This window comes from Mus pahari, chromosome 3 (genome assembly GCF_900095145.1).
Source record: "Mus pahari chromosome 3, PAHARI_EIJ_v1.1, whole genome shotgun sequence".
Classification (NCBI taxonomy): domain Eukaryota; kingdom Metazoa; phylum Chordata; class Mammalia; order Rodentia; family Muridae; genus Mus; species Mus pahari.
In genome coordinates this window covers 26395599-26415375 of record NC_034592.1, presented here as the reverse complement: position 1 = coordinate 26415375, position 19777 = coordinate 26395599, and the positions used below count along the sequence as shown (strand labels likewise).

Here is a 19777-nt window from a genome sequence, read left to right as displayed (position 1 = left end):
TTCCTTTTTTTTTTTAACCTATATTGGAATTGAGAAAGTAAGCTACAGTAATGAGATTGTAGCCAGTAGCACCATTCTCATTAATACTTTGGACATTAATATACAGATAAGCTCAATCATAGATGCAAATGCCAGTGGTGGGAGTGGGCAGTAGCCACATAGCTTTGCCGCTTTTTAGGTCTGCATGTCTACTCCCAGACTCATAGCGCTACTGCGCACCCACAAGGTTGACTAGCACACCTGAGGAACTGAAGGTTTTATAGATCTGTATGTGTTTTTGTGTGCAGGTGAGTGTGTGTGCACATGTGTGCATGTGTGTGCATGCACGTGTGCAGGCAAATGCACATACATGCACGTCGATGTGAAGCTCAGCAGTCTACTCTTGTGTCTGGAGGCTGGCCCTGTCACTGAAGCCTGAGGCTCACCATTTGGCTAAGCTAGCTGCTAGTCAGCCAGTAATTCCCTGGGTCTATCTGCCTGTCTTTACCTCAGTACTGTTAATTATCAGTGTAATTTTTAAAAAGTTTTTACATTTCTCATTTTATATGTATATGTGTGTGGGCATTGCATGTGGAGGTCAGAGAATAATTTACAACAGTCAGCACAAAAATATGAATGTGAGGGTCTCACTCTAAATTTTAATAATTTCCTGGTAGGATAACAAGATGTATTGGAGTAAATAAACTTAAATTTTTACGTTTATTTAGTGTGTTTGTGTGTGTGCATGTGCATGCGCACGTATGTGTGTGTGCATGCATGCACAAGCATGGAAGGCAGGGATAGTTTGCAGGAGTCAGTTCTTTGATCATGTGGGTCTCAGGGATTGAACTCAGGTTGTCAGACGTGGCAGCAAGTGTTTTTATCCAGTAAGTTGTTTTGCTGGCCCAAATTAAGTAATTTTTGTGATTACTAAAATTATTTTCATAGCAGTTACTGCTTAGCCTATTGCTTCTTTGTAGACTATGCAGTAAACTAGGATTCCTATGGTCTGACGTATGAATCTATTTGTCCCTTCTCCCCCACCCCCCGGTCTCTGTCCTGTCACCAATAGTGGTGAGTCCACTACATTTACACATATGTACATATATACATGCACACACACAAACAAGACACATTTATTTTTTAACTTTTTCTAGTGGTGGTAAATAGAAAATACAAATATTACAAGGTTGTGTTATTTATTTTTTATAATGGCCGTAGTTTATTTCTCAGTTACCATACTGCCAGACTCTGGGGTAATTGAGTATTACCTGACGGGTTTTTTTTTTTTTGACCTCTAATCTTCAATTTATTTACTGTGCTTTGCTGTGATCATGCATTTCTCATGTAGGACCCCCATGTGTTTCCTCCTTGTTGAACATAATTCAGATTTTTTTTGTAGCCTAACTGTGGCAACTGAGGTCTGTGTGTTTCCCATCTACCTCCTTTTCTAGCCACTGGGTAGTCCTGTAGCCATAGAAATTCTCTTTGATGGACCAGCCATCTGGTGAGCCTAGATGAGTGAATTGCTGAATGTGTGTTCTGTTGGCCAATTCCAGAACGTTTCTTCTCTTTAATTTTTATACATGATTACCCTTTCTTTCTCAGCACTTTCACTCCGCTCCTTTCTTTGAAACTTGGTACATGCATCACACCCTCAGTGAGGGTTTTCTCCATTCTTTCCATTCCCTGTGCTCTCCTCTTTTGCTCCCAAATTTTCATGCGATGATTCTGGCTGAATGTGAATACACCTCGTGTCACATGCATGTTGTGAGCTCATAAACTATATAGCTTAAATAATGTACAAGAATGTTCACACTGTACATATTTCCCAGTCCATCCCCTGCGTGTTGTTCTGCACAGTTCTGTATATCATACAGAGAAATCCTTTCCCATATGTGTTGTCTTGCTTGGCATGCAGGAAGCCTTGAACTTAATCCTTAGTATCGTACAGGTGGAAGTGGGATCCTTTCTGAGCCTGGGGGTGGGGAGGTGGGCAGGAGCAGGGTGGGGGGAAGCAAAATTAGTTCAACAGGCTGATGGCCACAAAGTCCCTGGTGTAGCGTTATCTGTACACAGTAAGTTCGAGGTGAAAGAAAACTCATGAAATCCAGTACACAGTGTACATTCTTGGTCCCTGTAGAGTCTAGAAAAGGGCTTTGGATCTGGTGGAGTTTAGACAGCTGTGAGCTGCCAAGTGGGTGCTGGGAATTGAACCTGGGTCCTTGGAAAGAGCAGTCAGTGCTCCTATCTACACATCTCCCCATCCTACCTTTCTTCAGTTTTTATTAGTTTTTTCAGAATTTTGAACAATGCATTTTAATCATATTCAACCTTCTTGGCCCTCTCTCTCCCAGACTACCCAGCTTTATATGTACATGCCTCTCTGGTTACTTCCCCCCACCTCTGGTTACTTTTTATTTTTTATTTTCCCCCAAGTGCAGTTTAAGCTGCTGTATACTCTTGGACCTGTGGCCTTTACTGGAGGGTGGTTTATTTACCAGACGCTGCAGCCTTAAAGAAAACTTATTCTCTCTAACAGCAGCTCCTTAGGCAGGCATAGGACTTTGTGTCCATCTACATTTTCTGTGCTGGAATTTTATCTGGCCTGAGCATATGCAGGTCTTGTGCATACTGTCTTAACTAATACAAATTCAGGTGTACACTGTCCTCTACCCAAGGCTCAAGGTCCATAGCAAAAAAGGAAGCAAAAAGCTAGTAAGGGCCATAAGTAATAGCTGACCACAAGGAAACTGTTTCTGGATACAGCATAACAGTTCTCGCTTTTTAAAAATTAGTTTATTTTTATATGTATAAGTGTTTTCCAGCATGCATGTATGTGTACACATGAGTGCCTGGTACTAGAGGAGCTCAGAATTCATTGCATCCCTTGAACGAGAGGTTATGTGCCACCATGTGGGTGCTTGGGATGGAACTTGAGTCTTCTGCAAGAGCCACTTAGTCATGTCTTCAGCCCCACCCCACTCCTTTTTAACACATGTATAGTTGAGAGAATTGTAAATCAATTAAGCCAAAGACTATCTGAGAGAAAAAGAACGCAATTAAATCTGTAACTCTGGGTTAGCTGTGCATTTTCTGGAGTACAGTGAGTGAAGAAATTAATCTTTTAGATCAGTGATGTCTAACATTAAACATAAATTGCTCAAGAGAAGTACAACTTTTTCTTTTCTTTTCTTTTCTTTTCTTTTCTTTTCTTTTCTTTTCTTTTCTTTTCTTTTCTTTTCTTTTCTTTTCTTTTCTTTTTGGACAGAAAGACCTAAGATGGATTTCTCTCACTGGTTTACCCACTGGGAGATTAGCTTTTCTTGAGGATAGACCTGGGGGGTGTCAATAAATACAATTTTTTTAATATAGCTTTAGAGATTAAGCCCAGGACCCTGTGCATACTATGTCAACACTGTATGTCTGAGCTACACTCACAGCTCATAATGAAGTTTTTCAGCAAGGGTCTTATGTACTTACATATTCCAGACTGGCCTCAAATTCATTAATAGCTAAGGATAAAACTAAGGATAACTATGAACTTCTGATCCTTTTTTTTTTTTTCCTTCCATCATCTAAATGCTAGGATTATAGGATTACATGATTGTCTACCATCCCAGTGTATATAGTATAGTGGCTTGAACCCAAGGCTTCATACATGCTAGGAATGTATTCCACCACCTGAAGTGTGTCCCCAGCCCTCCATAATGAGTTCTTAAGGATTATCCCTCAGAATGTGTCTCAGTCTAAGCTGAACAGTGTCCAAAGGCATTTGCTGTTTTTAATTTGAAACTTCCACTTGCTCATCCTAGTTCATCTTTCTAAATAGTACTATGAACAAATATATTTTGCTCTGTACTGAGAGACAATGGCTCAGGTAAACTAGTGAGCTAATAAGTGACTAGTGAAACAAGTTACTGTGGGCCGGGATTGGAAGTCATGTAATATTATTGTGTGCCCTGGTGGGTGGGGTAGACTAAAAGGAAAGTCAAATTTGAATATTGATCTCTCTCTGGTTTTGAAAAATCTGTTAGTAATGTTTTGGTTATGAGGTAGAGAAGTTTTTCAGGTCCTATATAGAACAAAGTCCAACTTGTATGGGTAGAATTCACATTGATGAAGTCTAGTCAGTTATTAAATCCCCAGCATGAGAGACAGACAGACAGACAGACAGACAGACAGACAGACAATAAGAACCATATCTGGATGATTTTTGAGGGCTTTTAAAAATTTATTTACAACAAAGAAAACCAGGCATTTTGATGATGTAATTTTAAAAATTACATCGTGTGTGTGCGCGCGCGCGCGCGCGCGCGCGCGCGTGTGTGTGTGTGTGTGTGTGTGTGTGTGTGTGTGTGTGTGTATTTGTGCATAATATGGTGTGAATGTGTAGGTCAAAGGAAAACTTGAGGTGGTTGATTTTTCCCTTTCCACTACATATGTCTGGAGAGTCAAACTCCCATCATCAGGTTTGGCAGCAAGTGAACCATTTCACTGGCCCAAAAGATGCCTTTGTTACTTGAATTATTTAGAATATCCTGTGACTATTCTTTTTTCTTAGGATTTATTTTATTTGTGTGTGCATGTACATACACATGCTCACATGCAGGTTAGCACTCATGTAGGCTAGAAGAGGGCATTAGATTCCCTGGAATAGGCAGAGTGAGTGAGCTGAAAACTAACTCAGATTCTCTGGAATCTGTGCTCTAACTGCTGAGACATCTCTGTAGCCTTTGGTATATGTAATTTGTTTGAGATTCAAGTTGAAATACTTTTTAATTCTATGTTCTTGAGATGTAGACAGAGAGATATATGGCCACGTTGGGGAAAACTCTTATTAATGGGGAAAATACACTGTAATATGAGATAATGTGATGGTTTTGTTTATACAAAGGATTTTTAGTAACTCTGCTTACTGGTAGGGAGGGTAGATTCCAAACATTTGTAGGCCCTGAAGGTCTGGAAGACTAATTTTGATGATAGCGTGACTGCTGGAATAGTAGTGCTTCTCAACTGTTTATGGTTTGGATCTAAAATGTCCCCTAGAGCTTCATGTGTTGAAGACTTGGTCCCCAGGGCAGCACTGCTGAGAGGACGAGAAACCTAGAGTAAGTGATTGGATTGTGAGGACCCTGACTTCCTCCATAGGTTAATCCGTTGGTGCGTTCATAAATTGATGCACTATTAGCATGGGTGTGGACTAGCTGAAGGGAATGGGTCCTTTAGGAGGCTATATCTTATCCCTAGCTAACACTAACACATCAGCTAAAGGAGATTTTTGTTTCTTAAGGAACATTTGGCAGAGTCTGGAGGCATTTGGTTGTAAGAGCTTTGGGTGCCTAGTGGGTGGGGGAATGCCAATGCTGCCTCACTTTCTGCAGTGCAGGGGCAGCTGCCTCAGTTACCTAGCTCAAATGTCAGCAATGCTTACATGCCTGTAATCCCAGGCCTCAGCTTGGCCGTATACAGTCCCTAGATATAAACAATAAAACATTTTTTCAAAGTCAATAATGCTGAGACTAAGAAATTCTGAACTAAAATATGAATTTTAGTGCTTTTCAATAATAACTTTTGGGGCTGTCAAGATGGTTAAGTGGTTAAGAGCACTGACTGCTCTTTCAGAGGTCCTGAGTTCAATTCCTAGCAACCACATGGTGACTCACAACCATCTGTACTGAGATCCAATGCCACCTTCTGGTGTGTCTTAAGACAGCAACAGTGTACTCACGTACATAAAATAAGTAAATAAATCTTTAAAAAAATATTAATAATAATAGCTTTGAGCACTTGAACAAAGTAACCTCTGATTTTGCTTTCTCTTTCCTTCCACTGTTTATTTTTTAATAGGATCTGGCTAGATAGTCCAGGTTAGTCTTGAAGTTTTTGTTGTTTTGTTTTTGAGAAGAAGCTCTCTGTGTTGCCCTGTCTGTCCTGGAACTCACTATGTAGACCAAGCTGACCTTAAACTCGCAGTGATCTGCTTGCCCTCCCTCCTGAGACATGTGCCACCATACCCTGCTCTGGTTTTGAGCTTTTGACCTTCTTGCCTCAGCCTTCAGAATGTTGGGGTTAAAGATGTACACTACTGTGCCTGAACTTTTATGTTGCAGAGGACCCAAGTTCAATTCTCAGTACCCATTTGGTGGTCAGTACCATCTATATCTCCATCTCCAGTCCCTGTTCTGGCCCCCACAGGCACCAGGCACACACAAACATGCATAACACACATAAGACACACATAAAAATAACATAAGTCTTTTTTAAGAAGGTTATTATAGGTGGGCAGCAAGGTTATGGAAACCCTGTTATAGGTTTCAGACACTATTTGAAGACATTCTTAGTTTGAACTCATATAAGCAAACAGTATGTAAAGAACAAACTATGCTAAGTCAGATATGAGTGGGCTAGGAATGACTTTCAAAAGGATAGATAGCACAAGATACTTTGACTGTAGTCTGTAATAGTATTAACTCTGTACTGTAGTGGTGAGTTTGTGCTACACTGCTTTGGCTCCTGGTGGATTGCACTCCCGTACCCACCCAGGAGCTATCTTTGGATCTGCAAATGAAAGACACATTAGCTTATTTTTAAAATGCTTTGGCTACCTCAAAGTCTGTGCATTCCTAAACCTTCCCCTGCTACCCCAGGCCCAATTGGGGAAGTAGCCAGTGGCCAGTGGCCACCCACCCAAAATTCTCACGTGGCTCATTGGCTTTCTTTCCTGCTCTCAATCTCCCTCCCTCCCTCCCTCCCTCCCTCCCTCCCTCCCTCTCCCTCCCCCTCTCTTCCCTCCCCCTCTCCCTCTCCCCTTTCTCTTTTACTCCCTCACTCCTTCCCTCCCCCCCACACACACTACTCTTAAGTGCCCAGCCATTGGCTTGGCTGTTGGCATCTTTACTTATCAATTAAAAACCAGTGGGGACAAGGACATAGATTTCCGATTGAATCAAAGCATTTGAACCAATCTCCAATACTCTACAGTCAAATAGGTAAGTCATTTGGTCTTGTATAATTTTTAACACAGGTTCAGATTTTCATTTTTTCTTTGGATTTTGCTTAGGACTCTGGGTGTTGGGTTAAGTCTTTTTTTGTTTTAACATATGCTGTGAGTAAATGCTTGCCTACTTACTAAAGGAGGATCTAGGGAACTGGGGCTGATCTGGAAATGCACTGGCTCCTTTAAGAGAGCCTGCTCCTTGCTCCTGGGATTTCCATCTTCCCCCAGCTCAAACACAGTGCCCTCTGGGGCCAGAAGAGGGTGTCAGATCACCTGAAACTGTAATTTTAGGAGGGTATGAGCTACCCAGTGTGGATGCTGGGATCTAAACCTAGGTCCTCTACAAGAGCAAGTGTTCCCTACTGCTGAACCACCTCTTCAGCCCCTGAAAAAGACTAATGTTTGGTTGATCAGCTTACTTGGAAGTTTCTTTGAAACCACCAAGAGTCATACATGGGTTAGACAGTATTTAAGCATATAGAAAGTATTAGTCTTAACAAAACCAGGTAGCCAAGACATGTTAATAGTATTTTATTCTAATAAATAATAAATTCATATAAATTAAGTTCTTACCTTTTTGTGCCCCAATTCTACTGTACTGATAAGAAATTGAATCTCAGTGATTAATGATGCGTTAAGTATCTTTTGTTAGGATTATATAAGAATTTGAAGAGTCATGAGTAACCAAAGGAAAGGTAGAAGAAGGAGGTTAGTTTTTAGTGTGTGGAGCTACAGTTGAATCTTGAGTGTATCTTCAAAGTCTCTGTTGAAGATTTGGTTCTTACATAGGTGGTGGAACCTATAGAAAATGGAACTTAGTGGAAGGAGCATGACCCTGTAGGGGACATTGGGATCCCGAGCCCTTCCTATATCTTTGCTTCCTGGTTCTGTGAGATGAGTATGCACTCCTGTCATGATAGGCCCAAAGTGAATAAAGCCATGCAACCATGGACTGAGTCCCTCTCCCTCTCTCCCTCTGTTCTTCTCCCTCTTCCCCTCTTCCACAGTCCCTCCCTTTCTGTGTGTGTGTGACTCTCTCTCCATCTCTGACACACGCAAACCATAGATCAAAGTAAATGTTTTCTCCTTTTAAATTAAAATGTTAGGTGCTTTTTTTGTCACAGCAGTAGAATGCTTGACTAACATAGGTCTTTGGAGTTTAATGTCTCTAATGGTTATGAGCAGCCTCAAGACACAAGATCCTATGGTTCTAGCCTAGGGATTTTGGAGTCTGGGTTTTCGCTTTCTTTGCTCATTTCCCTCTGAGATTGTGCTGTTTGTCTAGAACACCACTGGGAAGTATGGTTTTAGACCTACACTTTTTATGACATCTCTAAGGAATACCTTTACCTCCTTGGTAATTTAACCTTTATTTTTCTTGCACTTCATACCCCAGTCTGGCCTGTATCCCTGGTGTCAGGATTAGAGTTGTGACAAACAGACCTGGCACCACCCCCCTCTGAGCACAATTTCCTCAAGGAATTTACATTATCAGGAAGCAAACATAAGCCTCTCTTGGGGAAAAAAAGGAGATTTGGGAACTGATGAATATGGTGAGAATAAAGTTAAAATGAATGCATTAGTGTCTTTCTATTCTTATTAGTATTTTTATATACATTATTAAATTTTATTTGTGTGTATATATATTTTGCCTACATGTATATCTGCACCTACATGTATGAATGGTGCCTAGAGAGGCTGGAAGGTGTTAGATCGCCAGGAACTGGAGTTATAGACACTTTTTAACCACTGTATAGGTCCTGTGAATCAAACTTTGGTCCTCTGGAAGAGCAGCTAGTTTTAACTATTGAACTATCTCTATAACCCCTCCCCTTGTTGATGTCTTTATCCATTTTTTGTTATTTGGTTTTGATTTTGTTTTGTTTTGTTTTGAGATAAGATCCTGCTTTGTTGCCATAGTCATAAACTCATCAGCTCCTTGGGTTCTGCCTCACTCACCCTCTGGAGTAGCTGGGACAGAGAAGAGTACCACTGGGCCTAGTTTAGCCTCTTTTATTTTCCTTGGATTCTATAGGTCTCTCTGGTGACTTTTATAGATTCTTTTTAAAAATTGTTTTATGTATAGAGTATTTGTCAGGCCTGGAATTGAAGTTACCCATGAGTGAGCTGCCATGTGGGAACTGAACTCAGGACATTTGGAAAAGCAGCCAGTGTTCTTAATTGCTAAGCCATCTTACTAGTTCCTCAGTCTTAGTTGGGGTTTTAGTGCTGTGAAGAGACACCATGACTGGGGCAACTATTATAAAGGAAAACATTTAATTGGGGCTGGCTTACAGGTTCAGAGGTTTAGTTCATTACCGTCATGGCAGGAACCACGGCAGTATGTGGGCAGACACCCTCCTGGAAGAGGAGCTGAGAGTTCTACATCTTGATCCACAGGCAGCAACAGGAGACTGTGTACCACAGTGGGCCTAGCTTGAGCATAGACCTCCATAGTGACACACTTCCTCCAGCATGGCCACATCTACTGCAACAAGGCCACACCTCCTAATAGGGCTACTTCCTGTAGGCCAAGCTTTCAAACACTTGAGTCTATTCAAACCACCACACCCTTTCTGGTGATAATATTAAAGAAATGTATGCAAGTCATTCTTATTTTCTCTGTTTCTTTGAAAGATGAAGCTTAATTTTCCTCTCCTGGACTGTGAGCTGGATTTGGTGGAATGCTTCTAATGACTAGAAAAGACAGCCGACTTGATAAGGCATCACTTCCCACATTGGGGTATAAAAAAATGACTCTTCTCTCTCCCTGTCTGTCTCTCTGTCTCTGGGGGTGGGGGGGAGGTCATGTTGTGAGACATCTCTAAAATGATGGGAACTAGGATGTCCATAGGAATGTCATGTGGGAAAGACATTTAGCCTAGCAGCCACACAGAATGAACCTGCTAGCAGCCCTTCTGTGACCTGCTGGATGCCACATGAGTGACCTTGGAGTGGATCTCTTAATTTCAAAGATGGGAGAAAAAAGACCACCAACCCAAATCATGACCAGTGTACTCAGTTGCCTCCCCCTAAGACAGGGCTTCTACAGCTCAGGGGTAGAGGCTTTCCAAGGGGGGGATTTGGCAGGCAAAGAGGGTAGGGTTACAAGTGCAGAACATTTTTAACAGGTGGTCAAAACAAGGTAATCGGGCTGGAGAGATGGCTCAGTGGGTAAGAGCACCCGACTGCTCTTCCGAAGGTCCGGAGTTCAAATCCCAGCAACCACATGGTGGCTCATAACCATCCGTAACAAGATCTGACGCCCTCTTCTGGAGTATCTGAAGACAGCTACAGTGTTCTTACATATAATAAATAAATCTTTAAAAAAAAAAAAAACAAGGTAATCACAACAGGTAGAATAAGATAATCATGGGTCATATGACCCTTTGCAACAAAGGTAGATAATTTTTTTGAAACATGCCATTCCTGAGCCAAAAAATACAAGACTGTTTGTAGTTAAGGTTACAGGTGAGGCATAGCCCAATTCTTGAAATACAAGAATGAACCTAGATTGTCTTTACTGTAAGATGGCTTTTAAACCTAAGATGGATACAGGCTGGTTCTTCAGATCCTCCTTTGTAGATGAGTGTTGTGATGACTGTAGTCTAGCCAACAGCTTAACTCAATGTTCTGGCTACACATGGGCTGGGCTATTTTAGCCTGTGATTTCCCTTGGATAGTCTCCTTTCTTCCAGCACTGGTTCTCCTGTAACCAAAGGACTCAGCCTCTTGTGCTCTTTATTCTGGATAGGTGTGATGGGCCAAGTGCATGTGCACACACATGTGAGGGTAATAGGAAGTGAAGAAGGATGGCAATACCTGTGTGTTTAGAACAAGAGAAAAAAGAAAAAGTATGTATGTTTTGAAAGCAGATTATTCTTGACAGTGGAATCGGTTGAGCCTTGGGCATGCTAAGTATGATCTTTACCTAGTGAGTGGCACTCCATCCCAGAGCAACTCTCTTTCTTTATGGCTTTGAGGGGCAGTTCAGTTCCAGGTAGTGGCTCATCATCTTCAAAGCTAACTTTTCACATCACAGTTTTTGCTCCACAGATTGGGAGGAAAGTCTCTGCTTATGTTAGACCATAGTATAATTGACCTGTGAGGAGTCAGTTTCCTCTGTCTGGTTCTTATTACTTGTCACCAGATTTTAAGATTTATTTTATTTTTTATTTCTTTACTCCCTATGCAGATGACTTTGAACTCCTGATGCTTATCAAATGCTAGGATTACTGGTGTGAATCATCATGCCCAGCTTTAGGTTTCAGAATCTTTTCAATGCCATTTTGGCTATCTGGGAAAGTTAAGAAATAAGACAGTGATGATAACGAATTTCATGTGTCTACCTGATAGGACCACAAGTCCCCAGATGTGTGGTCAAACAGTCTGCCGTCTGGGTTTCTGGATAGGATTAAATCTTTTTTATTTTGTTTGCTTGCTTGCTTTTTGAGATGGAGTATTGTATATCCTAGAGGACCTGGAATTCAGTATCAGTACTAAGCTGTCCTTGACCTTGTGGCAATCTTCCTTCCGGTCTCTTCCTCTCGAGGAGTGGAAATACCAGGTTGTGACATTATGCCTGGTCTTTGAAGTGAACATTTGCATGAGTAGATCAAGTAAAACTCGCCCTCATTTAGTTATTTGAAGACTTAAACAAAGTAAGGTCAGGTATAGCTCCTGCCTGAATCCTGAATTTGGATTCAGTCCAAAACCTTGGCTCTTAAGCCTATTTTTGGCCCTTAGATTATTACCCCATTAGCTCTCCTTATTTTTTTTGTCTTCAGATTGGATTAGTGCCATACCATTGGCTCTTTCAGGTCTCTAGTTTGCTGACTGCTGATCACAGACTTCTCAGACAATGTTAGTGAATTCCTTCTAGTGTTGTCTGTCTGTTCTGAGAACCCTGCAAGTACATACGCCCAGTCACCTTGTGGTCCTGCTTTCTGTCACATCCCAGGTTTTCCAAAGTGTTCCACAACCTTTTAGAGCTTCCATGTTGCTAGCTGTGAGTTTTCTTCTACTGCAGTCAGCTTTGAAATAGTCATCTTCACCACAGACTAAGCAAAAGGAGTGGAACATGAATCTCTGTAAGCCTGGCAGCTGTTGTGGAAACACTTCATTCTAATGCTAGGTACCTCTTTGTGTTCTTATTTTGGCACACGTGTTCCCCTTCAGTTCTTGTACCTTCCACAAGGCCTTGAAAGAAAGTGTGCCTGTCCATCGGTGGACTCTGTCACTATGATAAATAGCTGAGATGAGAACTAGGTTAAAAAGACCAAAGGGTTTTTGTTTGTTTCCCTGCTCACAGGTTTGCTTATTTCAATCCATGGTCAGCTGTCCCTCTTGGGGCTGACAACATATGGTGTGATTATGTGTAATAGCAAAGCTGCTTACCTCATGGCCAGGAGGCATGAAGGCAAAGAGAAAGAGGGGTCCCACAGTCCTCTTACCTAAAGACCTATCAGACCCTACTTGACTTTTTTTTTTTTTTTTTTTTTTTTTTTTTTTTTTTGTGTGTTTTTTTTTTTTTTTTTTTTTTTTTTTTTTTTTAATATATATAGCTCTGGCTGTCCTGGAACTCACTGGGGTCTGGGCAGACATGGTGGTATATACCTTTAGTCCCAGCACTTAGTAGTCAGAGACAGGAGGATCTCTTGGGAGTTCAAGGCCATCTTGGTCTATGTAGTAACTTCTAGGCTAGCCAGAGATACACAAGGAAAAGAAACCTGTCTTTAGAAATAAACTAATTAAATTAAAAGACCAACACCAAAACTTTGTCATCAACTAGTTATAGAATTCTTATATTTTTAATTAATAAGAATATGTTCTGGGCTTAGTGACACACACCTTTAATTCTAGCACTCAGAAAACAGAGACAGGAGGATATCTGATTTTCTAGGCCAGGCTGGTCTAGAGTGGATAACCAGGCTACACAGAGAAACCTAGTCTCAAAAATCAAAACGAGAAACAAAACAAAACAAAAACAGTTTTATATTATTAAAATATATATATTAAAAAGGAGGAAATGACAAATTTATAATAGAACCACACAATCTGTTTTGGAAAAGATTATTCACTGAGTATATCTATCCACATGTGTGGTAAGAGAAACCCTGAGGTACGATGCCCTAAACACTACTCCTTAAGAATTTCTGGAGGACCAGCAAGATGGTTGAATGGGTCAGAGTGCTTGCTGCCAAGCCTGATGATCTGATTTGGATCCCTGGAACCCATGTAAAGTTGGAAGGACAGAACTGACTCTCCTGTAAGTTGTCCTCTGACATTCACACATGCTCTGTGATGCACACTGTGTATTGTGTACATATGCATGAGTGCATATACATAGAAGATAAATCTAGAAACAGTGAAAACAATTGTCATGGTGCTTTCTTTCTCATTTTTCTGTGTATATATGTATGTGTATGATGTGTGTACATGTATTTATCTGCATGTTTGTGTGAGTACATGTATAAATGCCATGTGCATTTGTATGTAAGGGGACAGTCTCAGGGATTGACCTTGTCTGAAATGGGGTCTCTGTGTGGCAGGCAAGCTGGCTTGTGAGCTGAGGGTGTTCCTTCGCCTCCCATCTCATTGTCAGAGCACTGGGATTACAAATACAGGCCGCTGTCTTACTGTGTAGATTTAGGGATTAGAACTTGAGTTCTCAAATTATAACTATAGGTGCTTTGCCCACTGACCATCTCCCCAGCCCTCCCCTCCTCTTTCTTCTTTCTTGAGACAGGATTTTGCTGTGTGGCCCAGGCTGGCCTCAAACCTGCCATCCTCCTTCCTCAGCCTCCAAGTGCCAGTACCTTCACACCAGTCTACAGTTTTTTCCAAATATATTTTATGCAGATGTTTACTAATAATTGATGGGTATTTGTTCCTATTCCTAAGAAATTTATTCAATCAAGTATTTTTTTAACATTCTATTTTATATGAATGCCCTTATGGCAAATAGAATTTGGTAGAGGTTCTCATGAATTCATGGTACTTTTGTCCTTCCTGAGTTTTTCTCAGTGATCTGATAAAATCACATTGTCATATGGTAGTCCACAGAATTTTTACTCTTGGGAAGAATTCCTTGTGCTTCAATGTGTTGGGAATGCCTGAATAGATATCTCTGCAGACATCTCTTGCTCTAGTTTGCAGAAAGGACTGGTGGCCAATCAGAGTACACATGGAGGGACTCAAGACTCCAGCCACATATGTAGCAGAGGATGACTTTGTGGGACATCAATGACAGGAGACGCCCTTGGTCTTGTGATGCCCCAGTAGGCTAGGGGAATGCCAGGACAGAGAAGCGGAAATGGGTGGGTTACTGAGCAGGGGAGGGGGGATGCGATAGGGGATTTTCGGAGGGAAAATTAGGAAAGGGGATAAAATTTGAAATGTAAATAAAGAAAATACCTAACAAAAAGAAAAAAAGAGAGAGAAAGATCTGGTGGCTTATATAAGGCAATCTTTGTGGAAGTTTAGAAGAGTGTCTATACTCCCCTGTGCTGGTGGACTTCACAGGGGTTTGTCAGGCTGTGAGTCAATTGTCATCTTTTCTACATACCCCAGGGTTTATATTCACTTCTTCTCAACATTGGTTATGTAGTAAGTTGTTCTGTGCCAGGAAACCTGTCTTTGAAACAGGGGCCTCAGCTTCTCCTTCACTTTGTTTGATGGGTTTTTTACTTTAGTAACAACAGTGTGAGATGAATGAATGCATGAAAATTCTTTCAATGTAGAATTTTACAAAAAAGAAGCTCTCCTGATGTATTAGTTAGGATTCCCTAGAGTAACAGAACTTATAGAATGAATCTCTGTACAGATAGAAAGGGGATTATAATGATTTACAGGCTGTGGTCCAGCTAATCCAACAATGACTTGGCTCTGTATGGAAAGTCCAGGAATCCAGAAGTTTCTCAGTCCACAGGGCTGGATGTCTTAGCTAGTCTTCAGTAGATGCTAGAATCCTGAAGAAGTGGGCACTAATGCCAGTGAAGGAATGGATGTGCTAGCAAGGTGAGAGCAAGCAGGCAAAGAGCAGAAGCTTCAGCCGGGCAGTAGTGGTGCACACCTTCAATCCCAGCACTCAGGCAGCAAGGACGGGTGGACCTCTGTGAGTTCCAGGACAGCCAGAGATAAAGTGAAAAACCCTGACTTGAAGAAAAAAGATCAAAGGCTTCATTTGTTCCAGCTTTAGATAGGCTTCTAGCAGAAGGTGTGGGCCAGATTAAAAGTGTGTCCTTTTTCCTCAAGATTCAGGATTAAAGGCATATTTTTTTCCTATCTCAACAAGTCTGGATTTAAAAAAAAAAAAAAAAAATGTATCTTTCTACCTCAAAGATCTGGATTAGAAGTGGATCTTTGTACTTGAAATTAAGCAAATATCCCTCACAGGTGAGCCCTCCATTTTTGGATTTTATTTAATTCCAGATGTAGTCAACTTGATGACCAAGAATAGCCATCACACCTGACTTTCATTGAAAAATAAATGAGAGAGCCTATTCTTTAGATCTACTTATTTGATATCCAAAATCTTGACCAACTCAGTATGTTTAATTTTTAGTGAAATATCACTGGTTTTCATTTTTTAAAGTGATTCTATTATGGAAAACAGCTAATTCTTCCTCCTCTGTAATTTTAACTTGTTGGATTCTGAGGATAATTACTAATAGGCCATTGGATTTATTTTAGCCACTAGAGGAAAACTTACTGCTTTCTGTCTCTTTGCTCATGTTTTGTTTTTTTTTGTTGTTGTTATTTCGTTTTATTTTGTTTTTGAGACAGGGTCTTACTCTGAAGCCCTGGCTGGCCTAGGGCTGATCACTTTGTAGAACAGACTGGGCACATACTCATAGAGACCCACCTGCTTCTGCCTCTCTGAGTGCTGGGAATTAAAAGAGTGTGCCATCTCTCCTGGCTATGCTTTGCTTTTTATAGCAAATACTTGCTTAATAACAACTAATAAACAGTACTAAAAGCCAGCTTTGTTATTTTCTAATATATATCTGTCTCATTGCTAGGACAGGTTATGTCTTTCATTCCATATATTCCACTTAGACTGTGACCGCGTTTATTTCTTTTGTGACCATGTGTGTCTTTTAATCAGAACAATCCTTTTTAACTACCATTATCATCAGAATGTGGCCTAAGTAATGCTGGGTGAATTTTGGGATTGGTTCATTCCTTTTGAAGCCTGGTTACCTTGCTATGCTGTGAGGAGCCACAGTCATGAGTGGTTTGTGTAAGAGAAACTAAAAGTCTCTGGTTCTAACCCAAGCTGAGTTTCAAGCATACATCCAGCATCAGCTTGCCAGCCATGTGCTAAGCAGTCTAGCACAAATGCAACGCCTAATCTCCCAGATCCCTATCAAAGCCCTGCGTCCAGGAAGAGCAGAGATGTTACCCTTGCCGAGTTTACCCAGAATGTAGATTCATGAACTCAGGAAAACATTTAAGTTATACAGCAATAAGTGATTAGCTTGGTATTTTATTTTGCCAGCATTTACAGTAGAGATCATAACTCAGAATTGGCTTGACTTGATTGTAAAAAAAAAAAAAAAAGAAATTATCTGTACCTTTAGAAGCATTGCCTCTGCCCTTACTGACTCTTACCTCACTCATTTCCATTTTATTTGTTTATTATATTACGGCTTTTTTTTTTTTAACTAAAGAAAGAAAGTAAATGTTAGTGGTGTTCCTATGCAGGCAGCTCTGTTTTCATGACGTCTGTATGAGGAATGTGGTGGTTTGAATAAGAAGCAGCCCACGTAGTCTCTTACATTTGAACTCTTGAGTCCGGTTGGTGGACCTGTGTGGGAAGAATTAGGTATGGCCTTATTGGAGGAGATGTGTCACTGGGGATAGGTTTTAAGGTTTCAAAAGCACAAGTCATTCCCAGTTAGCTTTCTCTCTCTGCCCTGTGCTTATGGGTAACATGTAAGCTCTCAGCTACTGCTCCAGCACCATGCCTGCCTGCCAGCTGCCATGTTCTTCTCCAGGATGGTCATGGACTCTATCTAACCTTCTGAAACTATAAGTTCCAGTAAATTATTCTTGTATTTTACCTTCATCATGATGTCTTACCACAGCAATAGAAAAGTAATTAAGGCAAAATTGATATGCTTTTGTTTTTTTCCTTGCTGTGTAGCATGTATGTAGACCAGATGATGTTCTACTTAGCTTCTTCAGTGCTGGGTTTACAGGGATATACCACTACTCTTTGCTACATCTTTTACTTTATGTATATGTATATCAGTATTTTCTCTGTATGTATGTCTGCATGTGTATGACTGGTGTCTACAGAAGCCAGAAGAGAGCATCAGATTCTATAAGATTGGAGTTATAAGCAGTTATGGACTACCATGTGGATACTGGGAAATAAACCTGGATCCTCTGGAAGAGTGACTGCTGAACCATCTCTCCAGCACCACTTTCCTGACCCTAGTCTTCATAAAGCAAAAACCTTTGAATGGTTCAAGCCAGGTGTATGGCCTTGGGAAAAAATACATCAACTTAGCAGGTCAATTTTCATCTATAAAAATGGTTGGTTAGATTTTTTATTATTATTGTATGTGGTTTTACCTGGACATGTGTGCATGGTATCCATGGAATTTGAAAGAAGGGGTTGGATCCCCTGGAACTGGAGTTATGGATGGTGGTGAACTACTGTGTGGTTGCTAGGAATGGAGTTCCGAGATCCTTTTGCAAGCTCAATGGGTGTTCTTAACTGGGTTGCCATCTCTTCAGCTCTGTAAACAAGTATGTATGTTAGAGGTAGAGGCTTGTGAGATTTCAGTGACTTATTTATGCTGATGTCCACTCATCCCTGCTGCTAGGTTGTGACCCAAAATGGGAAATAAGTAGACTCCCAAGAGTTTAGGGACAGAAGGTTAAAGAAGACTAGAAAGGCTAATAAATGGGAAGTGCTTTAGTTTTTTTCAAGATTGTAAACATTTACTGAAATATGAAGACCATACTAACCATTGCGGGGGGGGGGGACATTAGGAAAAAGACAATGGAAATTTTTTAAACCAGGTTGAGGGGAGGATTTGTGATAGTTTGGATACTTGTTGATAGGTAATATCAGAATAAACTGAAAAATTAGAAGCAATGTCTCAGATATATTACTTTCTTGTAATATGATTACTTTTGACCATCTCTTTTGGCTTATTGAGACATATTTTACATGTAATAAAGTATATGTATCTTAAATTCATTGTGTGTTTCATTCTCGGTTATTCAGTGTTTAGATTGAGTGTCAAGAAGAATAATATTAAACTTGAGGCTGAAGGGTTTCAGAAATAAAGGGCTTTTTGAGCCAATACAGAGTCTGTGTAGGAAAACAAAACAAAACGTGGTCCTGAGCCAAATTCTACAAGTATCCACAGCAAGCCCAACCCAGAAGAAAGCCTGAATTATTTACAGTAAACTTTAAGAGAAATTACATGAAATGGGGAAAGTTGATAGGAAAGCACCCCTGAGGACTCATTGCAGGAAAAGGTTATCTGTAAACAGCCCACAGCATTGTGAGTATTCTTAAAGTCAGGAATGTAGACTAAGCTTTTGTTTTGATCCACAGTTGTTAGCCAATAAATGTTTCTTTATTTTCTTCTCTTCAACTGTTAGACCTTGTTGTTAAATTAGGTAATCTCAGAATTTTCTTTTCATCAGCAAACACTGAAGTAAGTGGGAGGAAAGGACAAGAGAAGACATCTTAATTCTGAGGTTGTAGTGTTTGCTGGGAGACGGTTTATTTTTCACCTGATTGAGAGACAGGTGGATTATTCCACTTACAGAGAAACACCTTGAGACCCAAGAAAACATGGTGATTTCTCAGGGTCATGGCTGGGAAGTGGCAAAGTCAAGACAAACATAGTTTTACCCTTACAGGTTTAGTATCCTGTGTCTGAAATGCTTAGGACCAGCATGCTTCAGATTGGAGGTCTCCAGGCTTTAGAACATACACATAAGGAGCAATTTCAGAGCCAGAGCTCAAGTTTATAAACAGAATTTGTTTGTGTTATATGCAATGTGTATGCTGCTTCATGCATAATGAGTGTATATTCTGAAACACTTTTAGCACAGCAGCCTTTTGATTGCAACATGTCACCCGAATCAAATGGAAATTTCCACTTATGTTGTCACATTGGTGCTCAAACAATTTTTGAATTTTTGAGGAGTTTGAATTTTTCAAGATAGGAATGCTTTGGCCTGATCTGAAATGTAGCACTAGGAAAAACTCAAAGCAAGGTCTGATGAGTTAAAATCCAGTCCATCTGGTCATTACCAACTAAAAAGAAATGGAGGAAGCATAAGGTGGAAAAGGGCATGCTGCTTGGTGACAAAAGGCCTACAGAGACCACGAGAATGGTGTCACATAGTGTCAGTGTCAGGAAGGCATTGGCAAGATCTGATAACTTAGAGCCATCCATCATCTCTGCTTCATGACCCATCACTTTATTATTGCTATTTTTGCAATGCTGGTGAAAGAACCTAGGGTCTCAGGTGTACTAAGAATGTGCCCTACCACAAAATTTTATTCCTGGCTCTGACATAGGATTTGTTTGCTTTGACACAGGGTCTCTCTAACCCAGGATGTCTGGTTACTCTTTATGTAGCTGAAAATGGCCTTGAACTCACAATCCTCCTGTCTTCAACCTTTAAGTACTGTGATTATGAGTTTGTGCCACTACAGCCAGCCCTAATTTCTTCAAATTTAAGAACTTAAGAAGTCTAATGTCCAAAAAGCATATCTGACTGACACACTGTCTGTCTGTCTGTCTGTCTGTCTGTCTG

General features: G+C 40.6%; 1 protein-coding gene across 2 annotated transcripts in view; it reads left to right on the top strand.

The window, feature by feature from the left end:
* The window catches only part of Scai (suppressor of cancer cell invasion), a 113181-nt gene that overhangs the window by 1435 nt on the left and 91969 nt on the right, over window positions 1–19777 (top strand). The window lies entirely within an intron of this gene.